Raw genomic sequence first — 26,153 nt, forward strand, 5'->3', positions numbered from 1 at the left:
CTTGGTGACAGTGTTGGATGAGCTTCGTTGGTGAGCAGACAGGGGTCAGGCAGGGGTTTTGATCCTGGTTGACTTGTCTGCCGCCTTTGATACGGTGAACCATGCCATCCTGTTGGATAGGTTGAGAGAGGTGGGGGTTGCTGGCAGGGCCCTGGGGTGGTTTGAGTCCTTCCTCCAGAACAGAGAACAAGCGGTGGCCCTCCCTCCCTTCCAATCCACCTTCTCTACCATCTTGCATGGTGTTCCCCAAGGCTCAGCAGTCAGCCCAGTACTATTTAACATCTTTATGAAGCCCTTAGTTGCAATCATCAAAAATATAACATCGAAATCGTCAACTACTCTGATGATACGGAGCTGATTCTTTCCTTGGAGGGAGATGATTCAACCTCCTTGGAAGAATTTCACAACTGTCTGCGAGACACGGCGGGGTGGTTGAAGGCTAATTCCCTGCAATTCAATGCGGAGAAAACTGAGGTGTTATACTGCCCTAGGCCTAGGGTGAAAACTCCCCTACCTTGTAACTTCTGGCCTGGGGATTTCTCTTCAGCGGTAGAGCCAGTGAAGGTAGTGCGAAACCTAGGTGTTATGTTTAACAATGATATTTCCTTGGAGGCGCAGGTATCGAAACTGGCAGCTGGCTGCCTAGCCATTATCAGACTACTGAGAAAAATCCTTCCAATATTACCGCCCCCTGCCCGGGTTGAGGTGGTACGATGTACTGTGCTCAGCAGGTAAGACTATTGTAACTCCCTGCTGTCGGATGCTCCCAGTTTTCTTAATGGTTGGACTCCAGAGAATCCAGTCTGCGGCGGCTAAACTAGCGCTGGGGTGGCCGACAAGAGCTTCCTCTTCTAAAGCCTTGGCCCAGCTACATTGGCTCCCGGTGAGACAGAGGGTACAATTTAAGTCTCTCTGTCTGGCCTTCAAGGCCCTGCATGATTTGGGTCCAGTTAGCCTACAAAGGAAATTCAGGTGGCATGCTCCAGCCCGCAGCCTATGATCCTCTTCTGCTAGGTTGGTGACAATACCTAGGTTTAAGAAAACCAAAGCAGGAGGAAGATCGTTTGGCGTAGCCGCGGTGAAATTGTGGAATGCCCTTCCGGCGGAGCTAAGACATATCTCCGATCTCCTCCTGTTTAGGAGGAGACTGCAAACACTGCTCTTCCCGAAACTTTAGCTTGCCATTGGCTGCCTTCGTCGTTATGAGTCTGTCAGCCCCAGGATGCCTTTTTAGGTGACAGTTGCACTCTATAAATGTAATAAATAAATAAATAATGGATCAAAATGCCACACCTCTCCAGAAAAAGAATCTGATTTTAACACAGACCCCCCTGCACCCTGGTGCAAGGTTGCCTGCATTCACGGATAGCAGTCATTTGGGAGCCAGCACTGTGAAAGAGGACAGGAATGTGCCGTACCTTGTAGATACAGCCCATTCATGCCCTTTTCTTTTGACATATGGTAGTGCAGAAAAAAGGCTTGCGGTGCTGTCCTACACAAAAATTTTGCAAATAAGCCCCTTAATCTACAATAGAGGAAGATCTTTTGTCCCTTCAAATAGTATGCCCAGGAATATCCTTTTAAATGCCCATTCAAAAAGGCCAGATTCATTACTAGAGTGTGAACAAATAATGTACTTCCTCCTTCATGGCGTCTTTTTATTAAAAACACGCGGGACCTCCATTACCCAACACAAGTTGAGATTAGGAAACCCCCTTCCCACATATAAACACTTACCACATGTAAACTGGAAGAAATCAGGGCCGGACCTCTAAGCTAAACTGTTAAAACACTGAGGGGCATATTATCAAGACAGGCGATAAAATTATTGCCGATTTAGCGGCAGAAAACTGCTGCTAAAACGGCGATAATGGGCTTGATAATATTCTCTATAGTATTCCAATTGAAGCTCAGGTTAGATGTCCTTCACATCTAACATGGGCTTCAATTGGAATTCCATTGAGCATATTACATGACATATGACATGAATTCAATCTTGTGTGCAGAAAGAAATGTCGATGGTTACATTCCCAGTAGACTAGCTATTAGCATTAGTTGATTCTGGGTAGGACCTGCTTTTATGCTTCCACCAAGATCCATCTTAGTGGATTTATAAATGCTAGCAACTGGATGTTTGCATTTTGCAGTAATTGCAATCTCAGTGTAAGACTATTCAGCTAGTGATCTTGTACTGCCAGTTGTTTAGTAAGCAGTTACACCACTGATACTACGGTGGAATTTATGGACAGTGTTAGACCTCACAGCCGCAGGGTAGTCTTCCCCCAACTTTTTGCCTTCCTTGTCCACTTTTCGAACCTCATTTTTGGTATTAGGACTCTGCGCACTTTACCACTACTAACCCGTGCTAAAGTGCTTGTGCTCTCTCACCTAAACATGATAATATTCGCTCGTACCCAATTGCCATAATATTTACTTATAAGTCTCTTGTAACGTGCACTAAATGTGCCCCAGACCGGTAAATTAAATGCTACTAGTGGGCCTGCAGCAGTGATTGTGTCACCCACTTAAGTAGCCCATCTAACCATGTCTCAGGACTGCCATTGCAGAGCCTGTATGTGCAGTTTGTACTGCCATATCGACCTGGCAAAATAAATCTTATGGAAGTAGTATTCGAATGCACACTAACATTTATTTCCTTCATCAGTTTAACATGCTCTAAAACAATTTGTGAACATTCCAATAAAGTTCAAGGATTCTCATTCAATGTTTAAAAAAATGTACAGCTACAGAAAATCAGGCATAAAAATGACACATGTCCACAGGTAAAAAAGCAGAACATATCCACATAACTCTGGTAAGCTCTACGGCACCATGGACCTACTCCTACTGCAGCTCGGAGCACCAACAATATTACCACCACCATCATCACCACCTCCACTATCACCACCACCAAGGCAGCGCAGGAGAAGGGAGCTGAGTATTACCCTCATTGACCTCAGGGAGGAGGACGTCATGGCCCATTAGAGGCTCAGTAAGGAGTCCGTTGTCCACCTCCTGCACCAGATTGCACTAAGGCTGCAGCCAATATCGCAGAGGTTCACCAACATCCCTCTACAGGCAAAGCTACTGGTTGTCCTACACATGCTGGCGTCTGGAACTTTGCAATCCACCACAGTGGCAGGAGTATCCCAGCCATCCTTCTCGGCATTCCTCCCCTCCATCCTGGATGCCATCTTAAGCCTCATACCCCAGAACCAGCAGGAAAATAAGCAAGGCTTTTATGCCATTGCGAGATTTCCACATGTTTTGGGGGCAATGGACTATGCACATGCAACTTGAGCCTCCAGCGGCTGCATCACACTTGTATAGTAATAGGAAGCACACACATTCCATGAATGTGCAGGCAATCATGCACCATCTGGGCCTCTCCATCAATGTCCTCCCAAGGTACCTTGCCAGTGCTCATCGTTCATTCATCTTCCGTCATTTCACCATCAATGTTGAGAAAGCTCCCCTGCCTAAAAACATCTTGGCCCGTAGCTGGAACAAGACTGATCTTAATAACCTCTCATCTCTATTGTCTTCTTCCGCTCCTACCCTGTCCCACCTATCTTTGGAAAGTCAGGCCCTTGCCATTAACACCTGGCTCTCTTCCGCTTGCGACCAGGTCGCTCCTCTCAAAAAAATTAAATCGGCCCGCCCCCATGACGCCCACAAGTGGTTTTCGAGTGACCTTAAATCCCTGAAATTAGAGCTCAGGCGCTCGGAGCGTCATTGGCGTCGCAACTACTGCCCTACTCTCCGTCTTAAATATAAAGCCCTTCTCAATACCTACAAAAAAGCCATTTTAGCGGCCAAATCCAAATACTTCAATGAGCGGGTGGCCTTGTCAGCCAATAAGTCCCGTGAGATTTTTGCACTTGTTCACAGTCTTGCTACCTCCCATCGTGCTTCTCTTTCCCCTGCCCCTTCTCAATCTCTCTGTCATTCTCTGAATGACTATTTTATCAATAAAATCATCACCATTAAAGCCAATATTCCCATTGTGTCCCCTCCTGCTCTCCCTGATCATTCTCATCTCTCTTCTTCTGTTTTGGATCATTTCGAACCCATCTCCCCTGAGCTTTTCCTTGACCTGCTGGTCAAGGTCAAGTCGGGCTCTCCTGCAGACTGTGCCCCTGCACGGATCCTTAGGACTCTTTACACTAGCTTTCTGGCCCCCCCCTCACTTTTCTTAACACTTCTTTGGTCTCGGGCTGTGTTCCCCCCTCTTTTAAATCTGCTATTGTTTTTCCTATTCTGAAAAAGGCCGGTCTTGATCCCTCTCTCCCAGCTAACTTCAGGCCGATCTCCCTTCTCCCCTACCTAGGGAAGATTCTTGAAAGTTATGTTACATCCTGCCTCTCCGCCTACATTGAGGAGAATCATCTTCTGGCCTCCCACCAGGCGGGTTTTCGTCCTGGCCACTCCACTGAGGGAGTGGTCCTCGCGGTCCTTGATGAACTTAAGGGCAAGGCCGATAACAACCTCCCCCAGGCCTTGGTCCTTTTGGATTTGTCCGCTGCGTTTGATACTGTCGATCATGCCATCCTTCTCGACCGTGTCAGCGCAGCGGGCATCCAAGGCACTGCCTTCTCCTGGATCGCGTCCTTCCTCCAAGGCAGGTCACAGGCAGTTCATCTTTCTGATTTTTCTGCTCCCCCACTCCCGGTTACCTGTGGGGTCCCTCAGGGTTCTTCCCTTTCCCCTCTCCTCTTCAATCTCTACATTCGTCCCCTCATCTCTTTTCTTCTCGAGCTGGGGGTCTCTGTGTATAACTACGCCGACGACCTCCAGCTCGTCTTCGATCTTTCCTCCCCAGCTGACTCTCTTCCCAAATTCTGTTCCACTCTTCTTTTTATCTCCCAGTGGATGAGCTTCAATCATTTGAAGCTCAACCCCGATAAAACTGAGCTTGTCCTTACCGGCGGCTCATCTAATCCCTGGTCCTCTGCCCATTGGCCCCTTTCTTTTGGTCCCCCCCCTTCTCCCGTCCCCTCAGTCCGGACTTTGGGTATCAAGATCAGTAATGATCTATCCATCCACGCCCAAATCAGCTCCGTTGTGTCTTCTTGTTTTTCTTCCCTCCGCCTCATTCGTAAGATCTCTCGTTTTTTTTCTGCTGATGCCCTCAAAACCATCATTACGGCCCTTATTACATCCCGCCTGGATTATGGCAACGGCCTGTACGTAGGCATCCCTGCCTACGAAACTCGCCGTCTCCAGGCCGTCCAAAACCAGGCGGCCCGCCTTATTCTTTGTCTTCCCAAATCCTCCCACATTACCCCAGCCCTCAAATCCCTCCATTGGCTCCCGGTTCTTTTCAGGTCCCGGTTCAAATTAGCATGTCTGGCTTTCCGAGCGCACGCTCGTTCTGCCCCGCTTTTCATCAACTCTCTTATCTCCTCTCACGCTCCCAGTCGCTCTCTCCGCTCTTCCTCTCTCTCTCTTCTTCATGTCCCCCGCTTCCGTAAATCCCGAACCGGGGGCACCCGCTTCTCTGTCCTGGCCCCCCAGATCTGGAACAATCTCCCTCTCTCCATCCGCTCTATTCCCATCTTTTCCCACTTCCGCAAAGCCCTTAAAACTTTTCTTTTTCTTCAGGCTTTTCCCGACTAACCTCTCATGGGACCCTCTGTAGAATCTGTTGTGCTCCTCAGCGCCAGGAAGCCGCTTGGCCGCAGTGCGCTTTAGAAATTTCTTTTTCATTTCATTTCATTTCAATGAGCGCTTTCAGAATAAGACATATGGGGATGGCCTACTGGTTGGTAAGTACTTCTGCAGCACATGACAGACCACATGACAGTCAATAATGTTGGAATACATTGCCATATTAGTATTGGGCTGAATGAGGCAGTGCATAAATAGTTGGTGTCAGCCTACATACTTGCACCATACTGCATGGCATATGCATAACACGATCTTACAAGTTACTCATTTTGAGACCGCCTACACAACTGTGGGCCACATGCGCATGTAAACTGCACTATTGGAGCATCACTGTATATGATACTCTGGTGGAGCAGGTCTCCAACTCTTATCAATGAGGCAATGCAAAGTCAGTCTGCATGCCCTTACATGCCTCATAGATATGCAGTAAGCAATCCAGAGCTAAGTACAGCATTGATTCACCCTCAGTTAAGGATGTGCTCCATGGGCCTTGCGTTGGCTTTTACCATGCAACATCAATGAAGATCTCACACATTTCCACATATCCAAGGATCAGGGACCCTGAGACTGTTTGCAAATAGTGTGCCTACCAAGCGGAGGTGAAATGAGGATAAATAATTAAATGTCCATTTGTCATGTACAATTACTGAGTGCCCTGCATTCCACAGGACACATAGAAAGAGGAAATAGCATGCATTGTTTGCTTTTAGTGGAGGAATGTGTCACTTAAAGCATTGTGTTCTTTGAGGACGCAACGCTGACACAAGTGCATCATGGTGCAAGGGGGGTGTTGGTGCTAGTCACAATTATGTGATGGTGCATATGTAGACGAACCATTGATGTGTTGTATGTGAGGAATATGGCACATTCCAGACCTTCACTTTAAATGCATATCAGTGCAGCCAGATGACATCCAGTGCTGCCCTGTGGCAACAACTGCTAAATGAGGCCCATGTCTGCATTCAAATGTTTGAAATAGCCTCACTAATACAACACGTTGTGAAATGTTGTGTTTAAGTAAGGGATTCCCTTTCTTTAGGCTGTGTGCTCCAAGGTAAATCCCATGGTAATGAGGCATGGGATGTATCCCAGACCTGTGGAACTGAGAAATGTAGTCATAAGCTAAAGTCTCTATTAGCACATGACCCTAAAATAATTTGCCTCCAGGAAACATGATATGATATGATATAGCAGTTTTATATCGCGCACTAATACTCTGGAGTGTCCTGGCGCGTGTGAGCTGGAGCAGAAGAAAGGTCATTTAGATGATCTGGCTAAACAGGTACGTTTTAAGGCGTGTTTTAAATGGATGGAGCTCTTGAGTCAACTGGAGATCGGGAGGGAGCAAATTCCAAGCTGTTGCGGCCATAACCGACAGTGACTGGCCACCTAAACGGACTCTGCGGAAGCGTGGGACAATAGCCAGACGAAGAGAGGCAGATCGCAGGGGGCGGTTAGGTACATGGAGCTGCGTGGACTTTGAAAACATCTTTGTATTTTGTAGAGCAGCAAAGTCTTCAGTTAAAGGTCAAGCTAGTGGTGGCTTAGCCATCTTACTAAATTGCACTGTAAACTGGAACCCTGTATTTTTTCCCCATCCCACTGAGCTCTGTCTGGGTGTAAAACTCAGGTTAGGTAAGTTATAAGAGGTCAGACCGTATCATTACTCTTGACTAATGTATACATTCCTCCTGGGAGAGCTTCAGACTCACTGGTTGAATCTTCTCCTTTATGCACAAGACTAGTATTTTTGAAGAATGCACCTTTACACTGATGGTGGGTGATTTTAATGCTAAAATCTCGAACTTTTCCGCTATGGCTTTTTCCAACTCTGAGCTGGAGGATGTATGGTCTATCCCGGAATCCTTATTACCTAACCATATTAGGTCAAATAGGCGGGGTCTGTCTCTCCTGCATAATCTGAGAATGTGCGATCTTGTGCTTTTGAATGGCAGATTTCCAGATGATGCCCCTGCATCTTTTACCTTTTGAGGTGCACGTGGACACTCATTGATAAATTGATAGCCTCGACCTCCAGTCCAGGCAGCACTCTCGCCCGACTCTGCCTCAGGTCTTGCGTTCTTTTTCGCTGTGTCATCATAATTGCTGGGGCATTACTGTGGCGTAATTTTTCTGGGGCACTACTGTTGTGTTGTGTATTTTTCTGAGGCATTACTGTTGTGTGACTTGGGGCATATCTGTGATATCTTAGCACCTTAGCACTTCCCGCTTCTGCCGTGTCCTGCACCCCCACTAGCCCCGCCCCCTGACCCAGCCCCACTCCCGCCTCCACTGCTACTCCCGCCCCCCTCCCCTACTTAATGGCGACCGCTGAGTGGTTGCGTGCAGCAGGCACGCTGCGGGCGTGCAGAAGGAATGCCTATGGCAAGCCCATCCGTGCCTGGACCACGCCCGGCGCCAGACCCCCTGGCCCCGCGAGCACCATGACACCCGACACGGCTACGACTCCAACAACCTTCATGTACTCAACGCCGGCCGACCCTCCTCCTGCTTCCAGGCCACCCCAAAGCACACCTACGGACCCTTCACCTGCCGAAAATACAACTACACCAGCCAGCGCACACCTGAACGCCTTGCCCATCAGACCGTCGCAGACCTCAACAAATTCAGCTGCATACTACTCAACACCTGCTCAGTCCACAAACATGCCGTCGAACTCTGGGACCTGCTTGAGTCCTCCGGCCCGGACGTCGCCTTCTTGACAGAGGCCTGGATGAATACCTCCTCAGCGCAGGACATAGCCATAGCCATCCCGGACGGCTGCAAGATCACCAGCAGGGACCGTAACAACAACAAACCAGGAGGAGGAATCGCCATCCTCCACAGGAACACCATCAGAGTCTCAACCAACACCGAAGACTCCCTCAGCATGGCCGAACACCTACACTTCCAGATCCACGTCAATCACAACACCACCCTCAGAGGAACCCTCGTATACCGAGCCCCTGGCCTCTGTGCACAGTTCAGCGATTTCCCTCGCCGACCTCATCAGCACACACACCCTCGCCTCCACAGACTACATCCTCCTCAAGGACCTGAACTTCCACCTCAAGAGAGGCGTGGCCAGCACCATGACTGGCTAGGACGTGACTCTCCGGAGCTCCGGCGAGCTGCCTCAATATCCGTCTTCCATACCGTCCCAAATCACGCCAAATTGACGCAGGAGCTGCCCCTGACCAGTCGGACCCCGAGGTGACCACTTTCCCGCAGAGCCAGCAGCGGACTGCACCGCGGCGCTGACTTGAAGGCGTGCCCCCGGGAACCCTGTGGTCGACAAGATGGCGGCTGCCGAGGCGAAGGTCCGTGATCGGCGCTGATCTGGGGCTACCCGATCCGCAGGAGACCCACGAGCGAGTGGTGCTGTTGTCCGGCCCGGATACAAGTGCCCCTGTGGAGATTCGGGCTGATTGGGAGGCGCTGGTGAAGTATCTGGGGCCTCGTCGGGTCCGGCACCCTTCACCAACATGGCAGCGGCGGCCGCGGCGCTGAGGAGCTGAGGCCGTCTTACAAGCCGCCCCCCACACGGGTCCAGCGGAGCGTGGGACGTGACGGTGAGGAGAGCTTGGAGGGCCCCGGGGGCAGCAGAGACTGTAGGGGAAAGCCGCCTGATCCCCTCTGAACATCGGCGCCTTTACCAACATGGCGGCCGTTGCCGCGAAATAGTGCGTGGTGCACCGCGGCTTGGATCCCGGCTGCCGCCCGTCTCTCGCGAACGCTGCCGGCGGCTGCCTACCTCAGCTGATGCCTGGCCTGGATACAGGACCTGCCGCTCGTAGCCCCAGGGCTGGGGGCCAGACTCCTGGAAGCGGCCAACAGAGAAGAGGAGATTGATAGACCTCCCTGACACCGCCCGCCGGAGACCCGGCCAGCGGGACAAGTTGAAAGGTGGACGACGGTGTCCCGTGAGACCCACGGGATGAGGCTCCTACACCAACACCCTTGAGAAGACGCGGAGTCGGCGGACCATCCTCCGGGCTGTGAGTGGCGCCCGGGGCCTAGGGTGACTCGCCGTTCACCCAGAGTGCTTAACGAGCTGACCCAGCGAGCCATGGGGAAGAGAGATATACCACCAAAAGGGCCCAAACAGGGGACCATGGACAATTTTACCGCCCCGCGTACGGTGGCGGAGGGCCTCCATAACGCGTCAAGCGCGCGCTCGGACACCGAGCTGCTGATGGGGGCCATCCAGGCCTTACGGACAGATATTCAGGAGTCCAGAGCGGCCCTGGAAGTAAAGATAGGAGAAGTGTGCTCGGAGGTGACACTCCTGCGACAGGACTTCCGGAACCTATCCGACAGGGTTACCTTTGCAGAGACGCGGATGGGCGAGGCAGAAGATTCAATCACTACCCTCCGCAAGGACATGGCAGAGCTCAAGGCATGCCTTCGCCAACTTCTATGGAAGGTCGACGACGCCGAAAATAGAGCGCGACGTAACAACCTGCGCTTTGTTGGCTTTAGGGAAGGAATTGAGAAAGCTGATATGATATCCTTCCTACACACGTGGCTCATGGAAACTTTCCCCAGCGGTGCAATTCTCACCCTGCTTCATTATTGAGAGGGCGCACAGGGCCCTCCTGGCAAAACCTCCGGAGGGGGCAAGACCGCGACCAGTCATTGCGCGTTTTCTTAATTTCGCTGACAGAGACCTTATCCTGAGAGAGGCGAGGAAACTGGGGGAGATTCGTCTAGAAAATGCACATATCATGGTCTTTCCAGACTACAGTCAGGAGGTTCAGAAACAGCGCCGCGCCTTCGACTCCGTGAAGGCGAAACTCAGGGACTTAAAGATTTCATACATGCTCCTCTTCCCAGCGAAACTTAAGGTGCTATACAAGGAGCAGTCACTTTTCTTCACCCACCCGGAGGACGCTTGGCAATGGCTGGAGGAACGCCCGATCCTCAACAGCAGAGAAACCGTTGGCCGGGATCTTCTGGATAGGTCCCTACGAAGAACAACCCAATGGGAAATACCGAAGGCACAAAGACTAAAATCAAGGAGGTCTAGGAGGCAAATCCCGACGACACCCTATCGAGGCCGGGATGCGGGAAATACGCGGAAAGGGCGTTCGGCCTCCCCGAAAGGTGCTGCCGGGACAGGTTCAAGATTTGTTGACCTACGATCCACTGCTCGCTCAGAAGGCGAAGATGAGGAGGGCCTGGATAGCCGCACGTCTGGAGGGGAAGAAGAGGAGGAAGGGAGTCAATCCGCTCACCCGCTGGTGGAGGAGATTCGAGTGCTGGAACAGAACTTCTCTGGACAACATAGTGCGCCCGAATCAGAGACTCAAGACTCCAAATCATGAATCGCGGAGATTCGGGCCACTGAGTATGCACTGTGAGGTGAAGATATCCTCACGCTGACACGATCTTTGAATGGTAGTGCACTTGGAAAATGGGAATGGCAGCCCGACAGAGGAGAGCACGCAAGTTGACACGCTTCCCTGTTTTACATGTTCTACTGTTCTTTGGTTCTTTGAAGGGAGGGTTCTGTGGGTGGGCGACAGGCCTACTCTTACGGAAAGTTATGTCCTGTGTTGGGATGAGACTGGACGGAGAGGGAGGTGGGGAGGGGGGGAGGGAGAGGGGGAGTTCAAGTTCAAGTTCATTCATGTAGGGAAACGGGTGGGAACAGTTGGGGAAGGGAGACGACAGATGTTACGATGCAGCAACGCGCACTGAGACTCCACGTCACCTACACATGCCAAAGTCTAAACTCATACAACCTTCACATCTTCCAATGGCAGGTACCATAGTAACCCCGCAGGAGGGAGATCGGAGACTGGGCGTCCTGACATGGAATGTCAATGGCCTAGGTTCTAAGATCAAGAGGGGCCTAGTGAACGCCTACATTAAAAGGGTAGCCCTGGACATTACTTTCTTGCAGGAAACACACCTCAAAGGTACTCAGTGTGCCTTCATCGCTAGAGGCCGATACAAGGTCCTGACCCATGCGGGTTACACATCTGACTCCAGAGGGGTAGCGGTCATTGTTAAAAAGTCCTCACCATTTTGCATCACCCGCACCTGGGTTGACCCACAGGGGACATACGCGGGAGTACAGGGCACCTGGAATAGACGCACTTATACGCTGATCTCGGTCTATGCACCACCCAAACTACAGTCTTGTACACTCACAGTTCTTGCTAACATACTTTTAGATACTGCAGACACTATACAAGTGGTGGGTGGAGATTTTAACGATGTCATGAACATAAGGCTCGATAGATCTGGAGACTCAGCGAGAGCAGCGCACCAAACCGCTCTGTTCACTCAGATGTTCAATATTGGACTTACAGATATATGGCGGTGGCTCCACCCGACTCAGCAAACCTACTCATACTACTCTGGGGCACACAAGGTGTTCTCGCGTCTCGATTATATTTTCATGTCCCGCCAGTATCTGAGGTCAGAAGATATTGCAGGATATAGGGCCAGGGGCATATCAGATCACTCGCCATTGTATGTGAGGGTAGGACACGACCAGGGCAGGGGCAAGGGTTCCTGGCGATTGGCGGCCTGGGATCTCCATAATACCGCCATACTGAGAGGCATTCGAACAGACATTAAGGTGTATATTGCAGAAAATGAGGGTACGATAGACTCGTGTGTCACCCTGTGGGAAGCCCTAAAGCCAGTACTCTCGAGACAGGATAAACTCCAGACTGGGAGAGGAAAGGAGGAAAGGAGGAGGCTCCAGGCCGAGATAGCTGCCCTAAAACAGGATGTCCTGGCACGGTAGAGGGATTATCTGACCCGAAAAGACAGCGAGACTCTCAGACGATTACTTGATGCCCAGAAACAGTATAGGGCACTGGCAACTGACGAGGCGAAGACACAATCCCTTGACACCCTACATCGGTTATACGATGTGGGAGACAAGTCAGGGAAACTCTTGGCGTGGCTCAGCAAAAGGGAGCGGGCGGCCAGGTGGATAGACAATATAGACACCGCAGATGGGATTACTGTTAGCACCGACACTGAGATAGCAGAAGCATTTGCCACGTACTATGAAACGTTCTATGCTGCCCGTGATCTTGCGACTCCTGAAGAAGCTTTACAATATTTAGACACTACGGTCCTACCGGTCCTGCCCCCTGAGACCCTGGAGGCCCTGGAGGCGGACATAACGTCTGATGACATCACGGACGCCATAGCCAGGCTGAGACTGGGCAAAACCGCAGGCCCGAATGGTTTCCCCGCGGAGTTTTTCAAGCGTGCGGCGGACCTTTTGACCCGCCATCTTAAAGGCCTCTTTACTGGGGCCTTCAAAGAGGGGGAGCTCCCTCCGGATCTTGCATGGCCACGATCATCCCCATATATAAGGAGGGCAAACCACGAGAGAATTGTACCTCATACCGGCCTATCTCCCTACTAAACACGGAGGTAAAACTGTTAGCAACCATACTGGCTGTCCGCTTGAGGGCAGTTATTACAGGCTTAGTTCATTTGGACCAATCAGGCTTCCTACCAGACAGAGCAACTAAACTGAACCTTAGAAGAACCCATAACTGGCTGCAGGAAGTGGGGGAGGCGAAGCGACCCACATTGGTTCCTTTCCCTGGATGCAGAGAAGGCGTTCGACGCGGTACACTGGCCCTTCCTGTTCGCAGTGCTCCATAAGTTTGGTTTTGGATCCAATTTTATCAAGTGGGTCCAGCTTCTTTACACTGCCCCGAGGGCCAAGGTGAGGGTGAATGGGGAACTATCGCGTGAGTTCCAAATTCAGAGAGGCACTCGACAGGGCTGCCCCCTGTCTCCCCTCCTCTTTACGCTAACCATCGAGGTGCTCGCAGCCAGGATCCGGCAAAACAATGACATTCATGGCTTCATGAGCAAGGACACAGACCCGACATCAGAAAAGATATCGCTATATGCGGACGATGTCTTGCTCTACATTACTAAACCAGAGACCACCGTTCCGGAGCTCTTCCGAGAACTAGAGCAATATGGGGGGAAGGCGGGGCACAAAATTACCTGGCATAAATCTGTGCTCTACGACCCTGGGGGAAGCGACCGGTGGGGGAGGCTGCCGGACAAACTGTTGACAACCACGGAAGGTTTCCAATACCTCGGGATCTATGTAACCATGAGTGCGACCCTCTCGTTCCACAGAAATTTGGAACGGATCATAACTAATGCGGTGGCAGATATGGACCGATGGAGACAGCTCCCATTGACACTCCTGGGTAGGGCGGCCATGTATAAAATGATCACTTTGCCGAAATTTCTCTATGCCCTACAAAACGAATACTATCCGATACCTGTGGCGGTCTTCCACAGGATCCATGCGGACCTGCGGTCCTTCCTTTGGTTGGGCAAACATGCCAGGGTAGCTCTGTCCACGCTTCAGAGACACCAGTATAGTGGAGGGATCTCGCTCCCCAACCTGGAGGCCTATTATTGGGCTGAACATCTAACACCGATTAATGATTGGCTCCACGCCCCGGCGGACCACCCGACTTATGCCCTGGAGAGAAAAAAATTTTCATCGAAAAACCCATTGTGTTACCTCTATGGGAGCCCTGGTAGGGCACACCTCCTCCCAGCTACGTCTATAACACTTAGTGCATGGACAAAGGCCGCAAGACGTATGGGTTGGGATAGGAGGCCAACGAGTCAGACACCGCTGTGGCACTGCCAATGGTTGGCGGAACTTAACAAACTACGAGGTTTCCAAAGGTGGGACGATATTGGCATTTCCACTATAGGAGATGTGATAGCCAAGGGGGAGCTAAAATCTTTTCAAGCTCTTAAATCAGAGTTTGGGCTGCATAATACACGGCAGTTCAAATATATCCAGCTACGGCACGCATGGAGAGCCCAAAATATCACACTCTCAGACATCCCAGAGTATGCACCACTAGAGGGGAGGCTCCTTCAAGAACAACTTCCGGGAAAGGCGGTCTCCCTGACGTACAAAACATTGACTAATCATATGTTGGGAGATCTGGCAAAACTCAGGGACACGTGGGAGGCTGAGGTGGGAGAGATGGAAGAGATGGAAGACCTGGACTGGGAAATAGTGTTGATGCATCCCCGGGAGGTGGCTATCAAGTCAAGATTACGGCTCATTCAATTTAATGTACTACATAGAACCTACTACGACAGACTCCGTCTAAGCAAAATGGGGAAGATAGAGGACCCACGATGCCTTAGATGCCTCCAGGGAGAGGGAGATTTCTATCATACAATATGGACATGCGACATAATACAAACCTACTGGACACAGGTATTTAAGGAATTGCAGGAGGTCCTAGAGGCTCTGATCCCGCAGGATCCCACTTCTTACATTCCTGGTCCTTGCATTGGTTGTTGCGAAAAGGGACATCGCGATGCACTGGGGAGAGCTGGAACCTCCGGATCTGGAGGAATGGAGGAGAGGGTTAGATCTATATATGGCAGCCGAGAGGGTAACCTATAAGGCTAGGGGATGTCCAAAAAAATTTCGCAGAGTTTGGTCCAAATGGCGACACTACCATGGGCTGGATGGAGGGCTGTGAGGGGGGCTTCTTGGGGTGGATCATGGGTCGGGACACGGGGACAATTGGGACACCTAACTTGCAGAGTGCCCTGAGACTCCTGCTACCTATGGCTCAGAACTGTGAAAGACTTTGCTGGCATTTGAGGGACGAGGGGGAATTAGAAATGCAATTGCTGTTGTTTTTCGTATATGCAAAGTTGGGGGTACGAAACTAATGTTTATTGTTCATTAGGGGTGTGGGGAGGGTTCAGCAACAGAATAAAGAAAAAGCGGATTCCCGGAATGCCCATTACATGCTTGCATTTTCATATGAGTTTGTACATACAGCGCTCTCCTGATACTTGCCGCCTAACCTCCGGGGTGTGGGCTAAATGTCCGTGTATCCCTTTACCGACGGTGAGATGCGCCAACTGCGCTGAATAACTGGAATACCTGCTTAATTGCTCATGGCTTCCTGTGAATCTGCAATAAAAAAATTTTTTTTAAAAAGCACGGTAAAAGAACTTCCACCTCGAGAAAGCCAACGACAGAAACACCACAACCCTGATCGCCAACCTCACCAACCTCGGACGCAAAAAGCTCGTCACGACACCCACCCACTCCGCCGGACACACGCTCGACTCTATCTTCTCTGCCAGTAACCACATTACCTTCAGCCACACCACTGAACTCCACTGGACCGACCACCATTGCATCCATTTTTCCTTTGAAAAACACAGCGCGCACAACAAACCGCAACGGATCCCACACTGCAGCTTGAAAAAAGTCTCTGAAGACCAGCTCATCACCACCCTTGCCTTAAACCCTCCACCCGAGCCCTCCGAGACTGACGCAGCAGCCCACAACTTCCGACAATAGATCGACGACTGCGCCAACTCCCTCGCCCCGATCATGAAACCCTCCAATTAGTGCACCAACACGAGAGCCATCTGATTCAATGCCGACCTCCTGAACTCCAAGCACAAATGCCGAAGACTCGAGAAGCAGTGGTGCAACGACCAGCCACCAGACAACCAAGCTGCCCTCACAAACACCAGACGCAAACACCTCCAACTCATCCGATTCGCTAAAAGAAGCTCCTTCAAGGAACGCTTCAACATCAACGCACACGACAGCAAAGAGCTCTTCAACATCGTGAAAGAACTCGTCACCCCCAGCTCCAGCTCTAATGACGTACAGCCGTCACAAGAACTCTGCGACTCCCTAGCCACCTTCTTCAACCCAAGATCGCAGACATCCACAGTAGCTTTGACACCCAGGCGCCAACAGAGTCCTACACCCCCGACTCAACACCCATCAAACACACCGATCTCCTGCTCTCCTGGAACCACGTCAATGACGAAGACACCATCAAAATCATGAACACAATCCACTCCGGCTCACCCTCCGACCCCTGCCCCCACCACATCTTCAACAAGGCAAGCTCCATCATCACACTCCAACTCCGCGAAATCATCAACAACTCTTTCGAGACCAACACCTTTCCGGAAAGCTGGAAACATGTCGAGATCAACGCCCTACTCAAGAAACCCAAGGCCGACCCAAAGGACCTCAAGAACTTCTGACCCTTCTCCCATTTACAGCAAAAGTCATTGAAAAGACGGCCAAGAGACAACTGACCCGCTTCCTGGACCACTCCCAATCCCGATTCTGTAGCAACCACAGCACCGAAACCGCCCTCATAGCCGTAACTGACGACATCAGAACCATTCACACAACGGCAAAACTGCAGCCCTCATCCTCTTGGACCTCTCTGCTGCCTTCAACACTGTCTGCCACCACACCCTGCGCACACGACTCTGCGACGCAGGGATCTGAGACAAAACCCTGGATCACCTCCTTCCTCACCGGCAGAACCCAGAGGGTCCACCTACCCCCCTTCTGATCCGAAGCCACCATGATCAACTGCGGTGTACCCCAAGGATCATCCCACAGACCGACCCTTTTTAACATCTACTTGACACAGCTCGCCAACATCGTCCGAGCACACCACCTCAGCATAGTCTCCTACACGACAACTAAGCATGGGCGTAAAATCAGTTCCGCTCGCGGATTTTGCGGATTTTTGGCAAATTCGCAATCCGCGAACTCTCGCGAATTTGCCAAAAATTCATAAATCCGTGCGAAGCGGATTTTTTGCTTGGTCGCACTTGCCAACTAGAATACTATACAATTTCACGGGAGTAAACACTTGCGAACACGTAGATGCGGCGGGCAGCGACAATCTCGCAATTGTGAGATTGCAAAATTTGCAATTTCGCACAAGAAATCCACCAGCAGGCAGCATAAACCTTGAAAATTATGATTTTTATCAGAATAACTCCTCAGGTTGACATTTGCCTGCACTTTTTTTTGCAAGGAGTCCATTTTGGGGGGTGGGGGGGGTGGGAGGAAGGAAGTGCCCCACAGTCTCCAACTTCCTGTTCCTGTCCAGCAGGCTCCTCTCAGTGCTTTCTTCATGTGCTGGTCACTTTGATTTGAATCTTGACCTGGAAGGATTACTTTTTTTGGATGCTGCTGGATATTTGGATTTTTGCAAAACTGAAAGCACTCAGCAAGTGCAAAAGTTCAATCTTATCATTAGTAACCATTCCCTGTAGTGCTTCCTGAGGGGCCCCTTCAGAGTTCAGTTGCCTACTTGCAACTATTCTATGACCCTGCTCTGACCCTCACAGCAGGCTCAGAGAATAGCTACAAGTATACAACAAAGGTCCTGTTAAAAAAATTACACTGCAACGGAAAGCAATTACAGATAAGGAAGCAGGTGCCAGCCTGGAAGTTCAAATTCAGTGACACATTAATCAGCCCCTAATTCATTCATGTCAGTTGAGGCAGGGCAGGTGTGCTTTTCCCCCCATAATCTACAGTGATGAACTAGAGGATGGCATGGGTGAGCCAGAGGGTGACATTGGTGAGCCAGAGGGTGGCAGTGGTGAAACAGAGGGTGGCAGTGGTGAAACAGAGGGTGCTGTAATGAACCAGACGTAGAAACAACATGGTCGCGACCGTTGCTACCCGACAAGTAAGTTCGCGTTTGCGAACTGGTAAAAAAACCCTTGCGAAATGGCAGAAACACTTGCGAACACAAAAAAAAAGGAATCCGCAAAATTCCCGAGAGTTTGCGGATTTTGCAGATTGCGATTCCGTAAATACGCAATTTCGCGGATTGCCAATTCGCAAAATCCGCCCATGCTTAACGACAACACCCAGCTGATCCTCTGCCTCACCAAGGACCCGGCCACCACCAAATCGAACCTCCACAAGGGAATGAAGGCCATCGAAGACTGGATGAAGACTAGCCGGCTGAAGTTGAATTCGGACAAGACAGAGGTCCTCATCCTCGGATCCACCCCCTCCATATGGGACGACTCCTGGTGGCCGGCCACGCTAGAAGCCGTCCCGACACCCTCCAACCACGCACGCAACCTGGGTTTCATCCTGGACTCCACGCTCCCTATGACCTGGAAAGTTAACACCATCTCCTCCTCCTGCTTCAACACCCTCCGCATGCTCTGAAAGATCTACAGATGGATCCCCACCAAAACCAGAAGGACGGTCACCCAAGCACTCGTCAGCAGCAAGCTGGACTACGGCAACGCCTCTATGCAGGAACCACGGCCACACTCCAGAAGAGACTACAACACATACAAAATGCCTCTGCATGCCTCATCCTCGGACTCCCTTGCCACAGCCACATCACCACCCACCTGAGAGAGCTACACTGGCTCCCGGTCGACAAGAGGATAACCTTCAAGTTCCTCACCCACGCCCACAAAGCACTCCACAACGCCAGACCAGCATACCTTAACGAACAACTGTCTTTCTACACCCGAACCACCAGCTTCGCTCTGCCAACCTTGCCCTCGCCCCCGTTCCATGCATCTGCCGAACGACCACCGGAGGCAGATCTTTCTCCCACCTCGCCGCCAAGACATGGAACACCCTCCCCACCCACCTACGGCAGACCCAGGACCTACTGGCCTTCAGGAGACTCCTCAAGACCTGGCTGTTTGATCGGTAGCTGCTCCCCCACCCCCTTAGTGCCTTGAGACCCTCACGGGTGAGTAGCACGCTCTACAAATGTCTTGATTGATTGAGCGATTATATTACGGGCTCCTACCAAGTGTTTGGGGCAAGCACACAATTTAATGTATTGCCTACAAATCTGAGTGATCATGGAGTTCTATTATTAGATGTTAACATGGAACTTGAGCTACTGGAACCCTGGAGTCAAAGGGGTGATAGTATACTATATAATCGATCTAATGCGACTTCACTTTTAGGCAACGCTAATTACCATCAACTGCAAGTTGATGGTAATTTGCAAAAACTTTGAAAAATGCACAAAAGTGTATTTTTCAAAGTGCCATGCAGCGCACACACATGCCCTTATGGCATGTCTGTGCGCCACATGTACACAAAGGCCAATTTCGGGGGTGCATCAGGTTGACCTTTTGGTCCCATTGCACCCTTAAAATTGCATGCACAATTTGCAAGTACCTATGTGGTACTCGCAAATTGTTGTGCAATTCCCATTCATTCCTATGGGCCTCTAGGCCCATAGGAATGAATAGGAAGCTATTACTTAATTGTGAATCACAATTTACAATTCGCAATTAAGGAATATGTAGTAATTGCTGATATTTTTGTGAAACCTACATGCATAGGCAATTGCGATTCCATAATTGCGATTCCTTAATAATCGCAATTATGAAATTGCAATTGCCTATCTTGATGCATGTGTCCCTAAGATGCCAATGGGACAAGCAGTGATGTAGCCTACCATATTGGTGTATTGCACTCAGATACAAATAATGGCTTCAGTCCTAGCAGTACAGTCGTAATGCGAATGTTAAGACACAACACCCAGATTCAGAAAATATAACAATGGAGCATCAGAATTCACTTAATGCAAGGTCAATACTGCCAAGGTGCCATGCACAGATGGATCCCAAGATATGGTGTTCAAATGTGGCTAACAAATCGCAGGGGAACTTCATGTCTGAATGTATAGCCCTCACCAAACTTATAGTTGCCACACAAACCTAGAAACATATTGTGATGGGTCTCAATGGCAAACATATTTATGATTGTACTACACCTGACTAGATGTGGCTAGACAAGCTGGCCTCGTGATCCACAAATCATAGGCTACACTTGGTGGTAAAGACTATGTGCAATTGCAATGTACATGACCTACACATATCCTTCCAGACAGAAAGCCATACAGTCTATGTATGTGTACCACAACATGATATTGTAGAGTTTCTTAACACTTCCCTACATATAAACCATTCATTGAATAGTTCTACTTAGCCATGTGAGCAGGACTAATGGAAACAGTTGAGCCAAAGTTACATGCATGGTACATCTGTGTTCTGACTCTACTGCGGATGTCTGGCAAGTTTTGGACTGTGCTAGGTCCATATGAGTCTCATCACTTGCCTCGGTGTCAAACACATAAGTGTTTCATGAGAACACCCACTGCTGTACACAAGCAACACTGCCTTGATGTAGAGTGTTGTTATAGTGGGATTTACGTAGCCTTTCTGTCAGCAATATGTAAGAGGTCACAGCACGGCATGCATGCTGATCTTGCATAACACCATCAGCATGAGTGAGAATCATTTGTCCCACAAATGATTACATTGTTACTTTCCTGTGAGGTGTGACCCTTGAATATGAATGGCCTATACTCAACTAACCATAATGGCCTATGCTCAACCCATCATATCGTGCCATCCATACATCCCCTTCCAGGTGGTTGCAGCTCACAGCACTCTCCTGCAAGGGAAAATGTAACCCTCCCAAGTTTTACCACAGCCTGCTGCCTGCACAGTTGTACACAGCGCAAATTGGCAGTAGGCTGTGCTGTTGCAGACATGGCTACACTGACCCCATGGCAGTGCTAGTCTGTGGCATCCCTGAGGGAAGCTACAGCGATGTAATTGGGTAATAATACTAAATTTAGCAAATGGGACATCTATTGTAAGGTGTACCCTTGCGCTACCAGAGGGATTGGGCCCTATGTGTAGTAGGATCCCTCAAAAGCATGAATTCACACACATGTATACTGTCAACACACATAGTAAACACATGCAATGACAGTAAGCAGGTCAACTCCACTATTCACACCCAAAACAGTAATCCATATAAATGATTGCATGCATTGCACATCACAATACACCAGAAAAAACACACATTTGCTATATTGCATCAAAAGGAAAAAAATGGCAGCCACCGTATCACCTGAAAATGATGCTTCCCAGCTGACGCGTCAGAATGACCGCATTGGGCCTTGTCAGGCTTTGTGTGGAATCAACGCATTGACTGGTAGAGTAAAAAAAAAAAGATGCATCTGCTGAAAATGTGATGTATACATTCAGGAAGTCATGTCATTGATTATACATGTTGCAAACCAGGTTGTGTCATGGCTGTGCTGAAGCATGTTTTGGTGTGCCTACAGCGGTTTAGTCATGTCTGCTTTCCCTGTCATTACCCTCAAGTCCTTTTTGTGCTTTATTGTTGTGTATTGTCATGTGTTCAGTCAGGTGTTTGTCTTTTGGGGTACTATTGGAATAGGGCTAGTTGTTGGTTTTTGGTGGGTTTCTCTTTTGTTTGGGTGTTATTTGAATTTGGATGGGATCCTGCCTTGGAAGGTTAGGGCACGCCCCATGAACGACCAGGAGTTTGGGAGCTTCCTGTGGTTGGTGAACGTCTACCTGCCAAATTTGCTAGCCAGTGGGGAGACGTATACTCCTGGGCTTCCCCTCAGGGTGCGGAGGCAACAGTGGGAGAAGGTGTGGGAGAGGCTCTTTGGCATCGACCGGACAGTCCATCAGTTGAAACATCACTGGGCAGATGTGGTTGGCCATGAGTCAGGCCTCCTCGACTACATTGGCATCCAAGTTGGTGACGAAGTTGGTAAGTACCCATGACTAGTGTTTTCCAATTTTTCTTACCTTCCAATAGAAAATAGTGGTAACAATAAGTATGGCTCACTAAATGTTTTTCACAAAATAGCCATGTCCAATGCAAATGAGGCAAGTGCTGTGGCAATAGCGCTGGCACGATCTGTGCATCAGTGCTATATGTGACACTGAGCGGGCAAAACAAGTGTTAGTGTCACTTTAGGTGATACAATTGAGTCCCAGGGAAGCATAGAGCTGACACGCATGCCCGTAACCCATCCAGACAGCAAACATGATGACAAGACAGGTAGTGCAGATCAGTTCTTTAGGTGCTACTTTCACAACAAGCATTTGTCAGGAACAGTTGTGACGGGCCATTACAGAACATATGTTACACATAAAGTTGTCTGCAAAACTCTGTGGGAGTGCAATTCACAAGTAATGGTGCTGCGCTGCTCAACTAGGATTTGCCCTGGGCTGGCCAGCAAAACTAGGAAAATGTAGATTTGGGACACAAGTCATTGATGAAGAGGCAGGCCATTGTGTAATAACTGGCCACTTTACCAACAATGGTGCTTATTTATAAGACCCTAGTGGTGTCAGTGCATCACTTTTCATTAGTAAAAAAGTGAGGCCTCTGTGGCATAAGGTGCTTGCTAATGAGCCCCTTAGTGTTCTTAGAATACACACCCTTGAACTATGGTGTACATGTGCGTGAATTGTTGACATGATTGGTATTGTACTGGAAGGGACAGCTCTGCCCAAAGAAATGCAAAGGCAGAGTATAAACGTTTTGTATGTGTGCATCGGAATGCAGCAGGCATGCAATACTGAAATACACATAGTGATGTACTGATGATCATCCTTGGTGTACCTCCCTGGATAGTCACACATTAATGAGGCCTGCCATGGCTTACACAGCATAGCTAACCTGTGAATGTGGCAAAATAAATTTCACTGGGCTTGAACAGCAATTGCAACGTAAAAGGTTTGGCTCCTTGATGTCCAGTATGGCTACGTTGGGCTTTGCACTTGCTTGCCTGACTCCATACCACTGAATGCATAGCAAGTCCCATATCCTGCCTTTGCATGGTCTCATGGAGGTGACTTTTATACCAGAGCCACTGGAGCTGTGTTTACATATGAGATTCCTGTTGTACATGCCTCTTGTAAAAGAGGCCCAATGTATGTCAGAGGAGAGCACACTCACATGGTACTGTATCCAAAGGCATGCCAGCCTGAATCTGACACATCTCAACATATTCCATACATGTTGCTGTTCCATTGTCCAATCACATAATTAGGGATGCACAGGACCTGTATAGACAATATTTTGTAGTCTGCATCACTGACAGGTACAGAATTCACTTAAATTAAGGAACAAGAACGTATAATGTGTGATTTATGTTGTGTACACATTTCCTGATGTAAAAAGTAAGAGGGCATGAGTATTGCAATACCTTGCTGAGTATGTAATGTGAGTTATGTATGTGCAAAGACTCGTCAATGTCAGCTACCATAGTGAAATATCGTAGTTATGAGGTCTAAGAACTGGTTCTGCAAATTGGCCAACATGTGCATGTTAGACTTGGCACCATTGGCGTGAGTCTCCCTTCCACTTTTTTTGCTGTAGCCTCATCTGTTTTTGTTGTTTTGGGCACTTTGCCACTGCTTATCAGTGCCAAAGTGCAAGTGCTCCCTATTGTAAATTGTTGTATGGATTAGTGATTCAATGATAGGTTATTTGATTTACTTATCAGACCCTAGTACAGTGCACCATTTGTGCCCAGGGCCATTAAATCAAATGCTGCTGGTGGGCTTGCAGCACTGATTGTGCCACCCACAGAAGCAGGTTGTAAAATGTGACTCAGGCCTGCCATTGCATACCCTGTGTGCAGTCTGGGACTGCCATGTTGACTTGGCAAGTGCACACATTTTCCAGTCCCTAAACCTTCCCTTTTCTACATGTTAGTCACCCCTATGGGCAAGGTGCATTGTATGTGAAAGGTAGGACATGCCCTGGTGTGGCATTTCCTGATAGTGAATTACTGCCAATTTAGTTTTTCACTATTGCACCGCTATCTGTTCTCATAGGCCAGAATGGGCAGTTTGATTATAACATCTTATAATCCTAACTGACCCAGGGAACTAGGCAGAAAAATGAGTTTAGCATGCCTAAACTCAGAATGTTAAAATACATCTTTTAGTGAGGGTGATTTTTACATACTGTGTTTGAAAATACTACTTTTAGAAAGTAAATATTTTCCTGCCTAACCGTCCAGTATGCCTCTGCTAGGTTTATGTATTGCATGTCTGGTTTGTGAGTGACGGGGGTTGGAGAGGGCTTTCGTTCCAGCGGTCTGAGGAGTCAGGGCTGGGCTGAATGGGACCTGGGTTGAATAGAGAGTAGGGGTAGGACATTTCCTTTCACTTGCCTGAACCTACATAGAATAGAGATTAGGGGGGAGATTCCCTTTCAGCTACCTGGGCCAGGTCTGCTTTCAACAATGCTGTCTCCACCTCCTGCCAGAAAGCTGCACCCAGAGGACATAACTGGCTGTGACTAGGTACAGACACTTTCTGCCTTTAGGGAACAAAGCATTTAGCAGTATAAATATTGGGGCCCATACCCCAGGACTTTAGATCACTTCCGGGTAATCAAGTGGAAACCTTTGCCAAGGAGAAGAGGCGGAGAAGCTGAGGAGGAATACTGCCCCTGTGCTCGTTGCTGTCTGGGGTTGGGCTGCAGTGGCTACTTGCTGGCAAGGAAAGGAGAAAAAGGACTTTGCTGTTTGCTTTGTCACCTGCTTGAAGAAAAAGATATCCAAGGGCTTGAAACTGAGATTGCCTCCTGTTCTAAAGTCTCAGGAACACAAAGACTTCACCCCTTCTGTCGCCCTGCATCTGGAACTGCTGTTTCAGCTGCTACAGAAGGAAATTGCAACACCGACGGAGGCGAGTGATGCTGTAATCTGCACTGAGGCCGTGAGCGCTGCTCTGACTTGCGAAGTAGACCCGATGCCGGCCGCCATACCACATCGACGCCAGCGAGTGATGCCGTAACCTGCCCGAAGCCGTGAGCGCTGCTCTGACTTGCGATGTGGGCCCGAAGCCTGCTGCTGCACCGCATCAACTCCGAAACCGACATCATCACGGAGCCGACCCTCGACATGGTTGATCCCGAATCCAATGACATTGTGACATCGCAAGGAACTGTGGTTTCAGCACCATCGTGACGTCACCTCCTGACGCAGTAAGAAACAGTAGTCTCAACTCTCCTGCGCTGCAGTAAGGAACAGAATCTACACCTCTCCTGGAGTCGTAAGGAACCGACGCAACGCAGCGCCTACAAAGCTATACCTCCCCAACGCCGTGAACTGTCTTTTGCTTCATTAATTCCAAGGTACTGTTCTTTGGGGGTCAGCTTCACTCTGTGTCCGATGCCGCGCACCTCGCGGTCGGAGCCGTACTTTGGGATTTCTTCTGTCACAATGTCGTATTAACTCAGAGTGGAGGTATTTGTTGCTAGAAGCTTGATGTAAGAGAATAACCCATTTTTAAGGATACTTTGAATACTGTATTGTGGATATTTGCCGTGTTGGTCTTGTTTAAGAATAGTTAAAGATTATTTATTTTTCTAAACTGGTGTGGTGCCCATTTGTAGTGTTTCACTGTGTTACTGTATGTGTTCACAAATGGTTTACACACTGTCTCTGAGATAGGCCTGCCTCCTCGTGCCAAGCTACCATGGGGGTGAGCAGGGGTTATTTTAGGAGTGTACCCCCCTTTCCCTGACTAGAAGCAAGGGTCCCTTATTTGGACAAAGGTGAAAACCATTGCCAACTAGGGACACCCATTTCTAACATGGTACATTTTGGCTCATCTTATGTGTGCACACTTCAGCCTGCCTTACCAATGTGTAACATTAAAGCATGTCAAATGCACCATGAGATTAATTACAACCTGAGGTGTTACATAGCCAATAGCTATGCAAATGCACTAAGTGTCTGTTGTTTACAATATATGTGTTTTAAGTTAGAACATTTATTTGGCATGTTATGTCTTGT

The sequence above is a fragment of the Lissotriton helveticus genome, chromosome 4_1 (assembly GCF_964261635.1).
Source record: "Lissotriton helveticus chromosome 4_1, aLisHel1.1, whole genome shotgun sequence".
NCBI classification, from domain to species: Eukaryota; Metazoa; Chordata; class Amphibia; order Caudata; family Salamandridae; genus Lissotriton; species Lissotriton helveticus.